This window comes from Phyllobates terribilis, unplaced genomic scaffold, assembly GCF_046119375.1.
Source record: "Phyllobates terribilis strain yellow unplaced genomic scaffold, ASM4611937v1 Scaffold_11__3_contigs__length_659146591, whole genome shotgun sequence".
Lineage (NCBI taxonomy): Eukaryota > Metazoa > Chordata > Amphibia > Anura > Dendrobatidae > Phyllobates > Phyllobates terribilis.
In genome coordinates this window covers 452,980,528-452,994,385 of record NW_027362771.1, presented here as the reverse complement: position 1 = coordinate 452,994,385, position 13,858 = coordinate 452,980,528, and the positions used below count along the sequence as shown (strand labels likewise).

Genomic DNA, 13,858 nt, shown 5'->3' with positions numbered 1-13,858 from the left:
AATTGGAACCTGATTGTATACCTCCTTAAATGCCTATACTACTATATAGCAATCTGCAACTGCAGATTTACTAGCAAATCTTATAGAGTCCATTTCCAATTATCTAACTCTCAGGAATCTGTACAGCCCATTTGGGTTGTAGCAAACCCAGGTAGGCCTGGGTTAAATAGCTTTACAGGTCTTGATTAGGGCACCTGGCGAGCCAAGTACCAGAGCAGGCTAGGCAGTCACCTTAGTCAGACTGCTAGAAAGCAGAGCAGACGGTATGTTTCTTGGAGCTAATCAGAGACACAGGCCAGACTCCACAAGTATCAGTGGTTGCCCTGGATAAATATTGTTTTGTTTGATCAAGCTGAGTTGTATATGAGTAGTCAGGGTCTGTCCTATTTAGTCAGTGCTTGGACCAGACCAGAAATATTAATGTTTATGACTTCTGTAAAAAGCAGTAAAACTGCGCTTGATTGGACCAAACCCACAATGGCTGTATGAGCACTACATGATGCCTCCTACCTTTAAGAGTAAAACCCTACAAGGTTTATCATTAACCTGCAAAGCTAAGGAAGCGCTCTTATTGTCACCTGCCTCCAATTGGGATTCCACCGAGCCAGCTGAGCACTAGCCAGGAATACTGCCACCCTGTGTCTCAAAATAGAGGCTGGGATATTTTTCCCCCTGAATTCGGTAAGCTTGCCATGCAGTTTACAGTAGCTGAACTTGGTTTTGTGAGACATGAACTTAGTTGTGCAACCAGTACCTTTACAAAGAGGGACTATGAGGCACAGGGGCGCTACAAGGCACAGACACCCTATGAAGCACTACAAGGCACAGGGGCTCCCTGAAGCACCGAGAGACACATGAGGTACCAACAGGCACTGTGAAGCGCTATGAGGCACTAACAGGCGCTATACGGCACTATGAATGCACCATAAGGCACTATATGTTATGCTATGAAGAGCCATTAGGCACCATGCTATGACGCACTATGATGTGCCATAAGGCGCTGTGAGGCACTATGTTGTGCTATAAAGCGCTATGCTATGATGTGCCATGAGGTGCTATGAGGTACTATGATGTGTTATAAAGCGCTATGCTATGAAGCACTATGATGTGCCATGAGGCACTGTGCTCAGATTTTTATTTAAAAGAGTAATCCATCTGAAGGAAGAGTAAACCTTTCCTTTGGGTGGTAAATCTCAACTGTCAGACTAGCACCACCTGAAGGAGCCAACTGATGAGACACAGCTGGACAGCAGACCTTCACGGAGTCCATGTGCTGTATTAACACCATGTGCAGTCCTATGGATGGAGTAAACAGACTGGAGGACAACAGTAAAAACTTCTGAGAGTGTTACTTTAACATTTACTGAGCAGATTGAGACTCATTTTTGTAGTAAATTGTGAAGGCCAATCAAGAGGCTCTGTGCGGCCCAGACATGTGGTTAACTTTAGCCTAGAGGTCTAAAGTCCAGCTTCCGTCCTGAAGCCAAATTTAAAGCACGAGGCCCTTGGCCAAGATGGGGTCTTACAGAGCGCGCGCGCACACACACACACACACACACACACACACACACATTTTTGAGTTTTGTGCTAACATCTTTCAGCCTTTCCTAGTAACCATAACAAGGAAAGGGCCCCATAAACAAGGTAAACATTCACGAAGATCACTCACCACCAGCTGTATGGATTCGGAGGCTGGACCAAGTCACAGGCCTGTTCCTCTCCATACGGCCATGCCGGAGTAATACTGGCGTGGTCAACCCCAGGCAGGGGCGCCTCCAATAGTGCGCCGAACAAAGCAGGAGCTGCTGACCCCAGGCAGGGGCGCAGCTCAACAGGTGGTCCCATTGATGCGAGAAGCTGGAGTTGCTTACCCCAGACAGTGGCGCAGTTCCACAGCAGCTTCTCCACTGATGCACGGAGCTGGAGCTGCCGACCCCAGACAGGGGCGCAGTTCCACAGCAGCTTTTCCACAGGCAGGGGCGCCGCTCAGTCGTATCCAGATCTTCAACAGGTAAGCCTGTCTAAAGTTCTCCCATCAAGGACCCCCCGGTAAGCTCGTCATCAGGGCCGCAAGGCTGGTACAAAACAGTAGCCGGAAACATGTTAGAAGACATGGGTCTCCGCTACTTCTTTTTTCACCGGTGTGCGTCTTAGGGCGCAATTTCCTTGATAGCGTCCTGCGCAACCGGGATGCCCGGCTGCCAGGCCACCATAAGGTAATGGTGCGGCTGCTGTTCGTGCCTGTCCAACGGAACAGGCCCCCTTGGAACCACAATGGCGCTTCCAGGTCCCTGGCGCCGGCCGCAGCAGAGACTGTGCCTTGTTGGAAACCGACCGGCCCAGGTCTGGGAATAATCTTCTTTCTTCTGCCGCCATTTTAACAAGGTTCCCCCTCAAGGACTGGAAACGAACTGAGGCGGTGGAGAGGCGCCGCCCTTTTATTCTGTAGGTTTCCTGTCCTGGAAGGGCAGATCCCCTCACTCGTTGTAGGTGCTGTCATGGGTGATAGGAAAAAACATGTAAAAAAGTGCATATCTAACAATGTGTTTTTTCCTGCAGAAAAATCTGATGCAAATATTTAACAAGTCCCAAGGACGTCTATATCCCTTTTACGGCTCAGAGCCACTGAAAGGCTATGTTCACACACATGTTTTATCCTGCAACCAAATCTGCTGACAACTTTTCTCTGGCAGGAAAACAGCTTCGTCAAAAATGTGTTTTTGCAGCGTTTTTCTTCACTGTCCTTATGTCTTTATTTATTTAGGCATATACATAAAGTTCCGTGAAAAAAAAAACAAAAAAAACAATCACATTCTATTCCTTTTTGCCATCAAAAACGTTGCAAAAATGCAGGTGCGTTTTTTGCACCACCCATTACTTCCTATGGGTGAAAAAAATAACGCTGAAAGAAGTGACATGCTCTATTTTCCAAATATACAAGTAAGGCAGAAAATACACAGCAAACAAAAAGCAACATGTGTGAACAGAGAATTCTGGTTTCTCATACACTTTGCTGGTACTGCAAGACACAGCTGAAAATACGCAGCAAAACACAACGTGTGTGAACATAGCCTAACTTTTTTTCAACCACTCCATTATTTAGACATGCTTGAGGGGACGCTTATGACACCTTGCCCATACCCTTTTCCAATATTAGGCATCATTCAGACAGTGATTTTTGATGTATACAAAAAAAAAAATAAAATAAAAATAAAAAAAAAAAAAAGTATGAATGTCAGTGTTTCCATATGAAAAAAAAATAAATTAAAGTTTTTCCTATCCTTTGCAATGTTAATCACAGACAACACACAGCTTGCACATGGATGCAATGCGGGAGCTGTGTGATTTTCACACACCCAAAGACTGAAAAATCCGACTTATGCAGAAAAGCAGTTATCAAAAGAGATGGATATATGAAGGGTGTCATGAAAGTTAGCTGCCATCTTAGGTATGATACGTCATACCTGAAGATATTCCCTATTGTCATTTCTAAAAATCCCTCACACAGCTCCTACCATGTCACAATTCTCCAGCACCTGGTAAACAGAGCAATTCGCCCCCACCTCTGGAGATCAATCTCAAGGAACTTCTTTGATATGGTAAATAGATGGGCCAGCTCTGTTGTGTCCAAGCAGGACAGAGTCAGCGAGACCCTCGGGGGTAATTAACACCTTGATGTCACTTGAAACCAGAAGCAAACCATTTGTGCAAGCCTGCCAACTTCTCCATTGTCCCAAGGAACCATGTGCTTTCTTTGTGGAAAATGGCCACCAAAAGCTACAGACATACTATCAATTCATAACCATACGATACAAGTTAGGGAACCCAAATAAAATGTATCATGTGGGGAAGGTGCCCGCGGACACAATCATGGGACTTATAAATGCATGAGGGCCCTGGAAAGCTAGATATTTAGAAGAACCATATACAAGGTCCCAGGGGAGGCAAGTTTAGAGTCAATGGCTTCCCCAGAAGAGTAGTATCACGACAAGACCTCTGGTGATACGATGAGATCACCCCAGGGAAAGTTATGTGTACTTTTCTCAAATGGAGCCAAAACTGGCATTGGTAGGGGGGGGGGGGGGGCTTAGTAAACTGACATCACCAAGAGTGGGCGTGACAAGACTTTAGTATAGCCGACAGCCAGAAACTCCCTCAGTTTTGACCCAGGAGATGATGTGAACAACTCCTAACGTCGGGTCCAGGTCTCTGAGTGGGAGGAGCACCTTTGCCATGTGCTACTGAGGCCTGGACGACTGCAACTAAGCTTAAACCTGTGGGATAGCAGATCCTCCCTTGCACTACAAGAACGGTAACTGATTTATCGTTGTTATTCCTGTGTTTTGTAATCCTAATTGTTATAGCTCTTATTCTGGCCAAATACCGTTGTATAGTTAATTGTATAGCCTTGTAATCTAGTGTATTCTTAGAATCGATTAAATCATAAATTAATCGTGGGCTGTATCCTTTACTCTGCATATACGAATCCATTGGTCCGGAAACGCTTGGCTGAAACGCTACTGGGTTGGTTCCTGACCCGATACAAGTCTATTAACGGACCGGGCTTGTATCAAACGAGAACTGGTGGCAGCATACCATCTGGGGGATTTGAGGAAGGCTGGCAGTGACGGTCGGAGGTGTGGATATATATTACTGGAACAGCCAGGGAAATATATATACCGCCCTCACTGCAGAGGGCCTCAAATACCCAGAGGGCTACAGGACGGCCTCTCCGGCGACCACTCACTCTAGGTGTAGTACCTTAACTGACCTGAGAGGCAAGGGGGCGCCAGAGAGTTGTGCCTGTATCGTGGCGTCACGGATTGGTGACGTGTAAGGGACAACACACCACCGTGTTTTCCCCCGCTGGTAGCCGCTTCCTGGCACTACTTACTCTAGGTGCAGTACCTTGACTCACCTGAGAGGTAAGGGGCGCCAGAGAGCTGCACCCACCGGCCGGCATTTCATCACAAAGGGTCTTATAGAACACTTACACAATGGAGTGAAAACCACAGATAGACCACGTACGTGAAAAACGAATATCTGAACGAGGCCCTAGACAGCAGTGGACGAGCACTCCTGGTCCTGCATCCTGTTTCGGTATATCAGGTCAATACTCCGAATTGCAATGGTTCCAGAAGGCTGTGATAAGCATTCGCATCCATATTGCAGATCCAGTATGACACACACACACACTTCTACTTAAAGGGGTTCGCCATTTGTCACCTAACCACAGAAGAGAACAAGACCATTAATGGCTTTCATGATAAAAATGCTGTAATGACTCACCCAGTCTCATATTATGCTAAAGGTCATTGTTTTATCTTAAGGGACCAGAAGCAAGAGAACAATACACAAAAAGCAGCAGGCTAACGGGTGAAGGCAGCAAAATAAAGGATGTGCAACAGGCAGGCGAGGAACATTCCACCCAGAGTCCCAAACACCAGCACATTCCTGGCGTGCCAGCGAGGCCTGGACCACAGAGAATGTGCTGGGTGCTACAAATCATACCTCATGTGAATAGCTGTGGGGGAAAGGACCTGAGAAGATCCCACTGCAGATCCAAGATATGCACCGAGGATCTAAAACCTTTGCCTTAGCAGATGCCACAGGAGAATTATACATACAAGGAGAAGCGTGTCGCTGAGCATTCTTCTGGATTACATCATCTTTTCATTCACTCAAGTGTAACATCCAGCAAATCAGTCAGGTGACTAATATGAGTTCAATACAAAGTTATTCCCATGTTAAGAAATGGATACAAGTAGACAGGAATGATCTATAAGCAATAGTTTTACACTGTTTAAAGCTACAGTTAGGTCCAGAAATATTTGGACAATGACCAAATCTGTGATTTGCTCTCTACATACCGCTATTTTTATATTAAAATGAAACAACTGTGTTGCAATTGAAGTGTAGACTTTCAAGTTTAATTAAAATATCCTGTGAAACATTTAGGAATTACAACCATTTATCTACAAAGTCTCCTCATTTTAAGGGTTCAAAAGTAATTGGACAAATTAACTTTACCATGAATAAAATGCTAATTTTTAACACTTTGCAGAGAATTATTTGCAGGCAGAGACTGCCTCAAGTCCGGAAGCCTTGGACATCAGCAGACACTGGGTTTCCTTCTTTATGATGCTTTTCCGGCCTTTACTGCAGCTGACTTCAGTTGTTGCTTGTTTGTGGGTCTTTCTGCCTTAAATTAAGACTATGTGCCCACGAAGCAGAAATGCTCCGGATTTTTTCATGCATCTCCCTGGCAGGAAAAAGACATGCGGATTTTACATGCGTTTTTCCTGCCAGGTAGAAGCGTTTGTGAAGTGTTTTTGCATGCGGGTTGTAAAGCGCTTTTCCAAGCGATTTTAGCATCACTTGGAAAAGTGCTTGACAACTTGGTCACACTATATAAATCCATGCAACCGGCATGGATTTATATAGTGTGACCAAGTTACGATGCTGCAAATGCAGCATCAATAGTAAAAAAAACACACATTATACTCACCTTCCGATGGTCCCCGGTCTCCTTCTCCGGTGGCTCGCGATGGTGTAAAAAGACCTTCCATGACGTCATTTAGTCATGTGACAGGTCACACGACCGCTGACGTCAGCGGTTGGTGACCTGTCACATGACTAAATGATGTCATGGAAGGTCCTTTTACACCACCGAGAGCCGCCGAAGACACCGAACGCACCGTACAGGAGACGGGGGGGCCATCAGAAGGTGAACATAATGTTTTTTATTTTAATTTTTTTTTAACCACAGGTACTATAGTACGCGGGTCTGGAAGAGAGTCTCCTCTTCTCCAGACCCGGGTACCATCCGCGCATTGAATCGCTTAATATTCGCATGTGTACATGTACTCATGCGGATATTATGCGATTCAATGCAAGTCAATGGCGGCAATAACGCCGCGTTTCCGCAAAATTAATGGACGTGCTGCGAATTTTTCCGCAATGATAATCCGCAGCGGAAATTTCCGCAGCATGTGCACAGCACATGCTGATTATCATTGGGGACCATTGCAGACCTTCTACCAAGCGTTTAAGCGGCGGAATTTCCACTGCAGAAACGCTTAAAAAAAAAACGCATAATGGGCACGCAGCTTTAGAGTTAACTTAACAGCACTCCTCCCATCAAAGTTTTTATCCTCTTAGTATATTGTAATCATATTATATACCACTGCTCTTCCATTGAGAGCTTCCTTTACAGTAAGTTATGGGTTCACAGCAACAGCTTTCAAATGCAAAGGCCACACCTGGAATCATCTTAATTGATAACGGATTAATAAGGGAATAGACCATGCAGCCCATTAAAGAGCTTTTGAAATAATTGTCCAATAACGTTTGTTCCCTTTAAAACGAGGCAGCAACATATTAAACAGATGTAATTTCTTATGTTTATTATGTAATGCATTTTGTACAGAGCAATCAGAAAATGTTAAAGCACCACTCGAACATGGTTTATTTGCACCACTGGATGGTGCTACTAATCTAAGGTACCTGACCCTAGTGTTACACTTATCCTCCATGGTCTTCAATTTTTTATTGGTGTCATCTTGTGACCACACTATTTGACTGATCGAAACTCAGACTTAACGGTCCCAAGAGTTCAATGTAAGTTTGTGAGTACCAGAACAAGGCTCTGAAAGATGACATTGAAAAGTGACCTCTGGCTCGCTTCATCAAACATTGCAGCAATCCAGCAAATCACAACCTGCAGAAGACCACCTTCCATCAGCGCTGCTCGAATCGAAGACAATGGCATTAAAGTATAAGACTAGGGTCAGGGACCTTAGATTAGAGTAGCCACTCCAGCGCTGCAATAGCTATCGTCCCATTGGCGCTGAACTGTAATACCCGGGAAAGCCAATGGATGAGAGCAGGGCTGAGGATGGAAAATGAAAATATTAGAAAGGAACCAAGTCATAGCAGCAGCGGTGGAACTTTATTGTGGTGAGTTCAGATCTACGAGACCACCCATAAATGTGCAATATATAAAACTGTAGGACATCTATTAGGAATAGAAACTCAATATAAGAAGCCATTCAAGGAACTCTCCAAGGAATCTGCCAGGGCATAAATATTAAATATCTCCAATTATTCCGATCTAGATCGTGTTCATATTTAGAAAAAAAAATCAATGTGTCTGGCTGCATAGAGCACATCACACAAACAGGGAAACGACAAGCATTTATTTCAGGGTGCTGTGCCTTTACTCCCGACCCAAGATGCAGTCTGGCACACTCCCCGAGATATAAAAAGCCCGTCTGCTGACATTAATGCACGGATTTGTAGTTCAGACACCCCAACAACTGACTGCCCAGTTTCTGCCACTAATCAAAATGCTTCTTCTACCAATGTATTCCTATCATTAGCAAAATGAGTTTTCCCAAAAACAAGGCATTAGGAAAGGATGAAGAATAACTCGCTGATAGCTGGGGCTCCCACCAATCCCAGGGAAGGAGATCAGCCACTGCTCTATTCATGGTCTATGGAACTGCAGGAGAAAGAGTAGAGCAGAGCTGCAGGGGGGGGGTCCAACCTTATGGGTAGGGGATAAAGGGTATTTTCGAAAACCACAAGTTAATTTTTTTTTTTTATTATTTAAATAAAAAAATAGCAATTGGGTAAAGAAAAAAAGTGATAAATTAAATATTTTAATTATAACGTTCTAATAGTGCAAGTGGTACAGCTTTAACTCCAGAGCTTAGGGCAGATCCCCTTCCTGACACTAATTCACACAGCGCAGCTGTCTTCCCATTGTCTCGATGTATGGCACGTATAGGCTACTGATCTGCTTACATGGCCAGAGGGTGGCTCACAATAGACTGCCTGGTCTGACCTGCTTATAGTCTTGGTGGGGAGGATGTGTGTATGAGGAGCGCTCTCAGACAGAATTCTTCCTAGAACAGAGTACGGTGGTGGGGGAGGATAGGTAAAGATTCTCCCAACTACTCAGTGACCTTTGCATCAAGTGAGTTAGTCATACAGGATCCAAAAAGTCTAGCTAATACCTAATATGTAAAGGGGGAGCAGCGGAACACTAGGTGATGAAATAACTAATATTTGGGGTTTATTTCCATTAGCGTCCGCTCACATGACCATTAGGGTGTATTCCGCGTTCGTTCAGCCCGAATGTGGCATCTTTACCTGCACTACCAGCCTCATATACTGTGTGTCTACCAAGCTGTTATCTCAGGTCAGGACATGTGCAGGTTGGGTAAGCTATTGTTACCCAGTCAAGGTCTGTAAAACATGGTTGTGTAAATGCTCCCCATGGGGTCACTTCATCAGCTTTCCATTGCTCCATAATGGCCAGAAGAGTGACGTGCAGGTTTTCTGATCTATAACATTCTCTATTACGCCCCAGATGTTTCTGAATATCACTGGACATTGCAAACATTGAAATTCACAAATACAGTTTCCCCCATCTGCTTTAAACTGTACACACGGCCATGCTTCAAGCAGGGGCCTCTACAGGATCAGAGGGCAGCGGTAATGAAGCTAGTTTGATCCCGCAAGCTTCAGAGCAGCAATTGCAAGCTTCTGAGTAAAGAGCTTAGAAGAGTGCACTCCTTGCTTAGGAAACCAGTCATAGATTGCAGGAGTGGCTGGTAACCTAGGCAACGAGCTGTGAACTATAGAATCAAAAATCTCTCCGTACTTGAGAACAGAGGGATTTTTTTTTTTCTCACAAAAGGTAAATCAAAGTTGCTCATCTTTATAAGCACATTGGAATTTTACCAATTTAATAACATGAGACAACCTCTTGTACATGGTTCTGAATAAGGTGTATGCTAGTGAAGCCCAAATTCATCAAAAGTATTGACATAAAAAAACAAACTTTGAAAAGTCGCAATTTTTTTGAGCAATGTGGAAATGCACTCATATAATTTGTGACTTTTGGCATCGTCAGTTTTGAGCAGCTCTGCCAAAATGGACGGAGCCAAGGCATGGCTATGCAAATTCATCAATAGTGGGGTTGTGGGAGGATTTTTATGCCAGAAATGTTACTCCAGCCTTTGACTAAAGCAGAATTTCTGGAGAACTGCACGCCGCAGGGAAGATGCGCCAGATTCATTAAACAGAGCGCACCTCTTAATGAATTTGGTGCATCCTACTCCAAAATGCCCCTTCATTATGGCGTGTAAAATGCCAGTGCTAATGAGTCGGGCCCTACACGTACGTCCATACAGATCCAAGTGGTGGAACAAAACTGCAGCAAAATCTGCAATAAATTACGGTACATGTGAGGTTTTTTGCAAATTTTGCTGTAGATTTTCCCTTGTGTAAAAAAGGGTAAAGTATTCAGCGTACAACAAGGACATAATGGGGATTTACAGTAACATTCACACTGCAGGTCAATTGTGTGGATTTTTAAGGAGCATTTGGATAAGAGTTGGTAACATTTCAAAGCCTTTGCGCACTTAAAGGGTTGTCCAAGCACAAACTATTTAAGGCTCATCCTTAGGATAGTGCATCATTATGAGATCGGTGGTGATTCAACACCTGGCATCTCAAGACGAAGCTCTAACACTTGGTCCCCACGTTTCAAGAGTCCTGTTCTCAGGATGAGTGGAGGTGCTGGAAGTCAGACCCCCAGTGATCAGTAAGTTACCATCTATCTCACAGATTCGGGATACCTTACTATTTTAGGATTAACCCATTAACCCTATAGACATTGTCCAAGATAATGAAAAAGCTGCAGACAACACACGATGTCTGTAGCTAATCTCTGTCCTCAGCGGTATACGGTCATAAATCACTGAGGTCAGCGATTGTCTGCAGAGGTCCCAGCATGTATATGTGGGTTGTTACTTCTGTAACCAAAGAAATGAGCGGAGGAGCATCGAGAACGCGGTGCTGGAACGGCCGGGAGTATACATTGTTTTTCCTGTTTTGTTGCCCATGTGCAGCTTTTCTTTATCTTGGAGGACCCCTTTACAGCCAGGGGCTACACAGAGTTTTTATAGCGCTATGGACTTGTTTTAACTCTCGAATGACAGCTGATGTCCATAGGATGACAACTAACATAACCAATCAGTGTATTCATTCTCACCGCAGTTGTCATTAAAAAGTTGAGATCAGTTCGTCACCCTAAAACCGCTCCGTGTAGATGCGGACTAACACTGTGTATTCTCCGATACACACTGCTGTATACATGGGAGTAGCCATGAAGTCGTGTACCTGGAGTATACAGCACAGGTGCTGCCCCCGGTATTATACCCATCATTGGGGATGTGCTTCTCTCTGGGGGGCACACAGTAGAGCTTCACTATTACCTGGTGAGCACAGACAGCGGCCACGCTGCAGGGGAAGCATTTAGCTCCAGGACTTCACAGGTTAATGCTGCAGAATTCACTGAGGGGCACCCAGGAGACAGGGGCAGACCTCCCCACACTATCCCAGGGGATGCTAAAAATAAGATGGCAGCGCCAGGCTAACACAGGGGGCACCAGGACCCAGGGGAACCCCTCCAGTGCCAGACACTTCTATAGTGTATGGAAATACATACATGTAGCACTCCTGCCCAGCAGTGATCCCGCCCCGCGCCAAACACTGGTAACCCTTCTTCTGCCAGGCTTATCCCACAATAGTTGACCCGTGACCTGTCAGACGTCTCCCCCTGACTTGACCCAATCATACCCTGTATAAAGTACATGCAGTGTTAGTGAGCGCAGCCGCTCGTGTCTGACGTCCTCTCCTGAGGCTGCACTCACACCAATGACCACATCCCCGAGCTGCTCACCTGCGTCCTCTGCCCGCGGCACAAAGCTGCAGCCAGGTACTGCACGCCACACTGCAGCCAGCCTGCAAACAAACTAGTTGTCACAGCGGGGCGGAGAGAGTGACAGGACGAAGGAACCAATCAGCTCGGAGCATGTCGGCTAGGGGCGGCGCCGCACTTTCACTAGCCAATCAAAGTAGAGAGGTGTGGCCGCACATCAGAGACTCCAGCCTCACTGTGGGCGGCTGCTCGCTTAGAGTCCGGGCCCGGAGCGCAGAACTGGAGGTGGAGGGGGAACCGCGGGGAATGCTGGGAGATAGAGTAATGCTGTCGCTGCACGGCGGCGGCTCTGGTGCTCGTCACATCTGGGCGGCAGACTCCGCGGATGTTGGTTACAACCACAGGCCAAGTTCACACGTATTTGGTCAGTATTTTACCTCAGTATTTGTAAGCCAAAACCAAGTGGACGGGTCAGAGGAAAAGTATAATAGAAACACGTCACCACTTCTGTATTTATCACCCACTCCTTGTTTTTGCTTACAAATACTGAGGTAAAATACTGACCAAATACTGATAGTGTGCACGTCACAAGCTCTCAGTATAAGTCTATGAGATCCTTGTTCTGCCTGTCAGACTTAGGCCACGACCCCACTATCAGTATTCCGTAAGTATTTTTTCTCAGGGGTGGGAGCCAAAACCAGGAGTGGGTGATACAGTGGGTACGGAAAGTATTCAGACCCCTTTAAATTTTTCACTCTTTATTTCATTGCAGCCGTTTGGTAAATTCTAAAAAGTTCATTTTTTTCTCATTAATGTACATTCTGCCCCCCATCATGACTGAAAAAAAACAGAAATGTAGAAATTTTTGCAAATTTATTAGAAAAGAAAAACTGAAATATCACATGGTCATAAGTATTCAGACCCTTTGCTCAGTATTGAGTAGAAGCACTGTTTTGAGCTAGTACAGCCATGAGTTTTCTTGGGAATGATGCAACAAGTTTTTCACACCTGGATTTGGGGATCCTCTGCCTTTCTTCCTTGCAGATCCTCTCCAGTGATCGTTGGTGGACAGCCATTTTCAGGTCTCTCCAGAGATGCTCAATTGGGTTTAGGTCAGGGTTCTGGCTGAGCCAGTCTAGAATGGTCACAGAGTTTTTCTGAAGCCACCCCTTTGTTATTTTAGCTGTGTTCTTAGGGTCATGGTCTTGTTGGATCTTGTTGGACGGTGAACCTTCGGCCAAGTCTGAGGTCCAGAGCACTCTGGAAGACGTTTTCATCCAGGATATCTCTGTACTTGGCTGCATTCATGTTTCCTTCAATTGCAACCAGTCATCCTGTCCCTGCAGCTGAGAAACACCCCCATAGCATGATGCTGCCACCACCATGTTTCACTGTTGGGCAGGTGATGAGCAGTGCCTGGTTTTCTCCACACATACCGCTTAGAATTATCACCAAAAAGTTCTCTTTGTCTCATCAGACCAGAGAATCTTATTTCTCATAGTCTGGAAGTCCTTCATGTGTTTTTGAGCAAACTCTATGTGGGCTGTCATATGTCTTACGCTGAGGAGAGGCTTCCATCAGGCCACTCTGCCATAAAGGCCCGACTGGTGGAGGGCTGCAGTGATAGTTGACTTTGTGGAACTTTCTCCCATCTCCCTACTGCATCTCTGGAGCTCAGCCACAGTGATCTAAGGGTTCTTCTTTACCTCTCTCACCAAGGCTCTTCTCCCACGATTGCTCAGTTTGGCTGGAGAGCCAGGTCTAGGAAGACTTCTGGTGGCCCCAAACTTCTTCCATTTAAGGATTATGGAGGCCACTGTGCTCTTAGGAACCTTGAGTAATGCAGAAATTCTTTTATAACCTTGGCCAGATCTGTGCCTTACCACAATTCTGTCTCTGAGCTCCTTGGGCAGTTCCTTTGAGCTCATGATTCTCATTTGGTCTGACATGCACTGTGAGCTGTGAGGTCTTATATAGACAGGTGTGTGCCTTTTCAAATCAAGTCCTATCAGTTTAATTAAACACAGCTGGACTCAAATGACGGAGTAGTGATCCTCCTTGAGATGGTTCAAGGAAATGGACAGCATGTGACTTAAATATGAGTGTCTGAGCAAAGAGTCTGAA

General features: G+C 45.3%; 1 protein-coding gene across 1 annotated transcript in view; it reads right to left on the bottom strand.

Moving 5' to 3' along the window:
• Positions 1-11,861, bottom strand: part of KLHL25 (kelch like family member 25) — a 44,773-nt gene extending 32,912 nt beyond the window's left edge. The window contains exon 1 of the mRNA XM_073653287.1: positions 11,756-11,861. The gene's annotated coding sequence lies outside the window, so the exon portion shown is untranslated. The remainder of the gene's footprint in view (positions 1-11,755) is intronic.
• Positions 11,862-13,858: the final 1,997 nt, after the last annotated feature.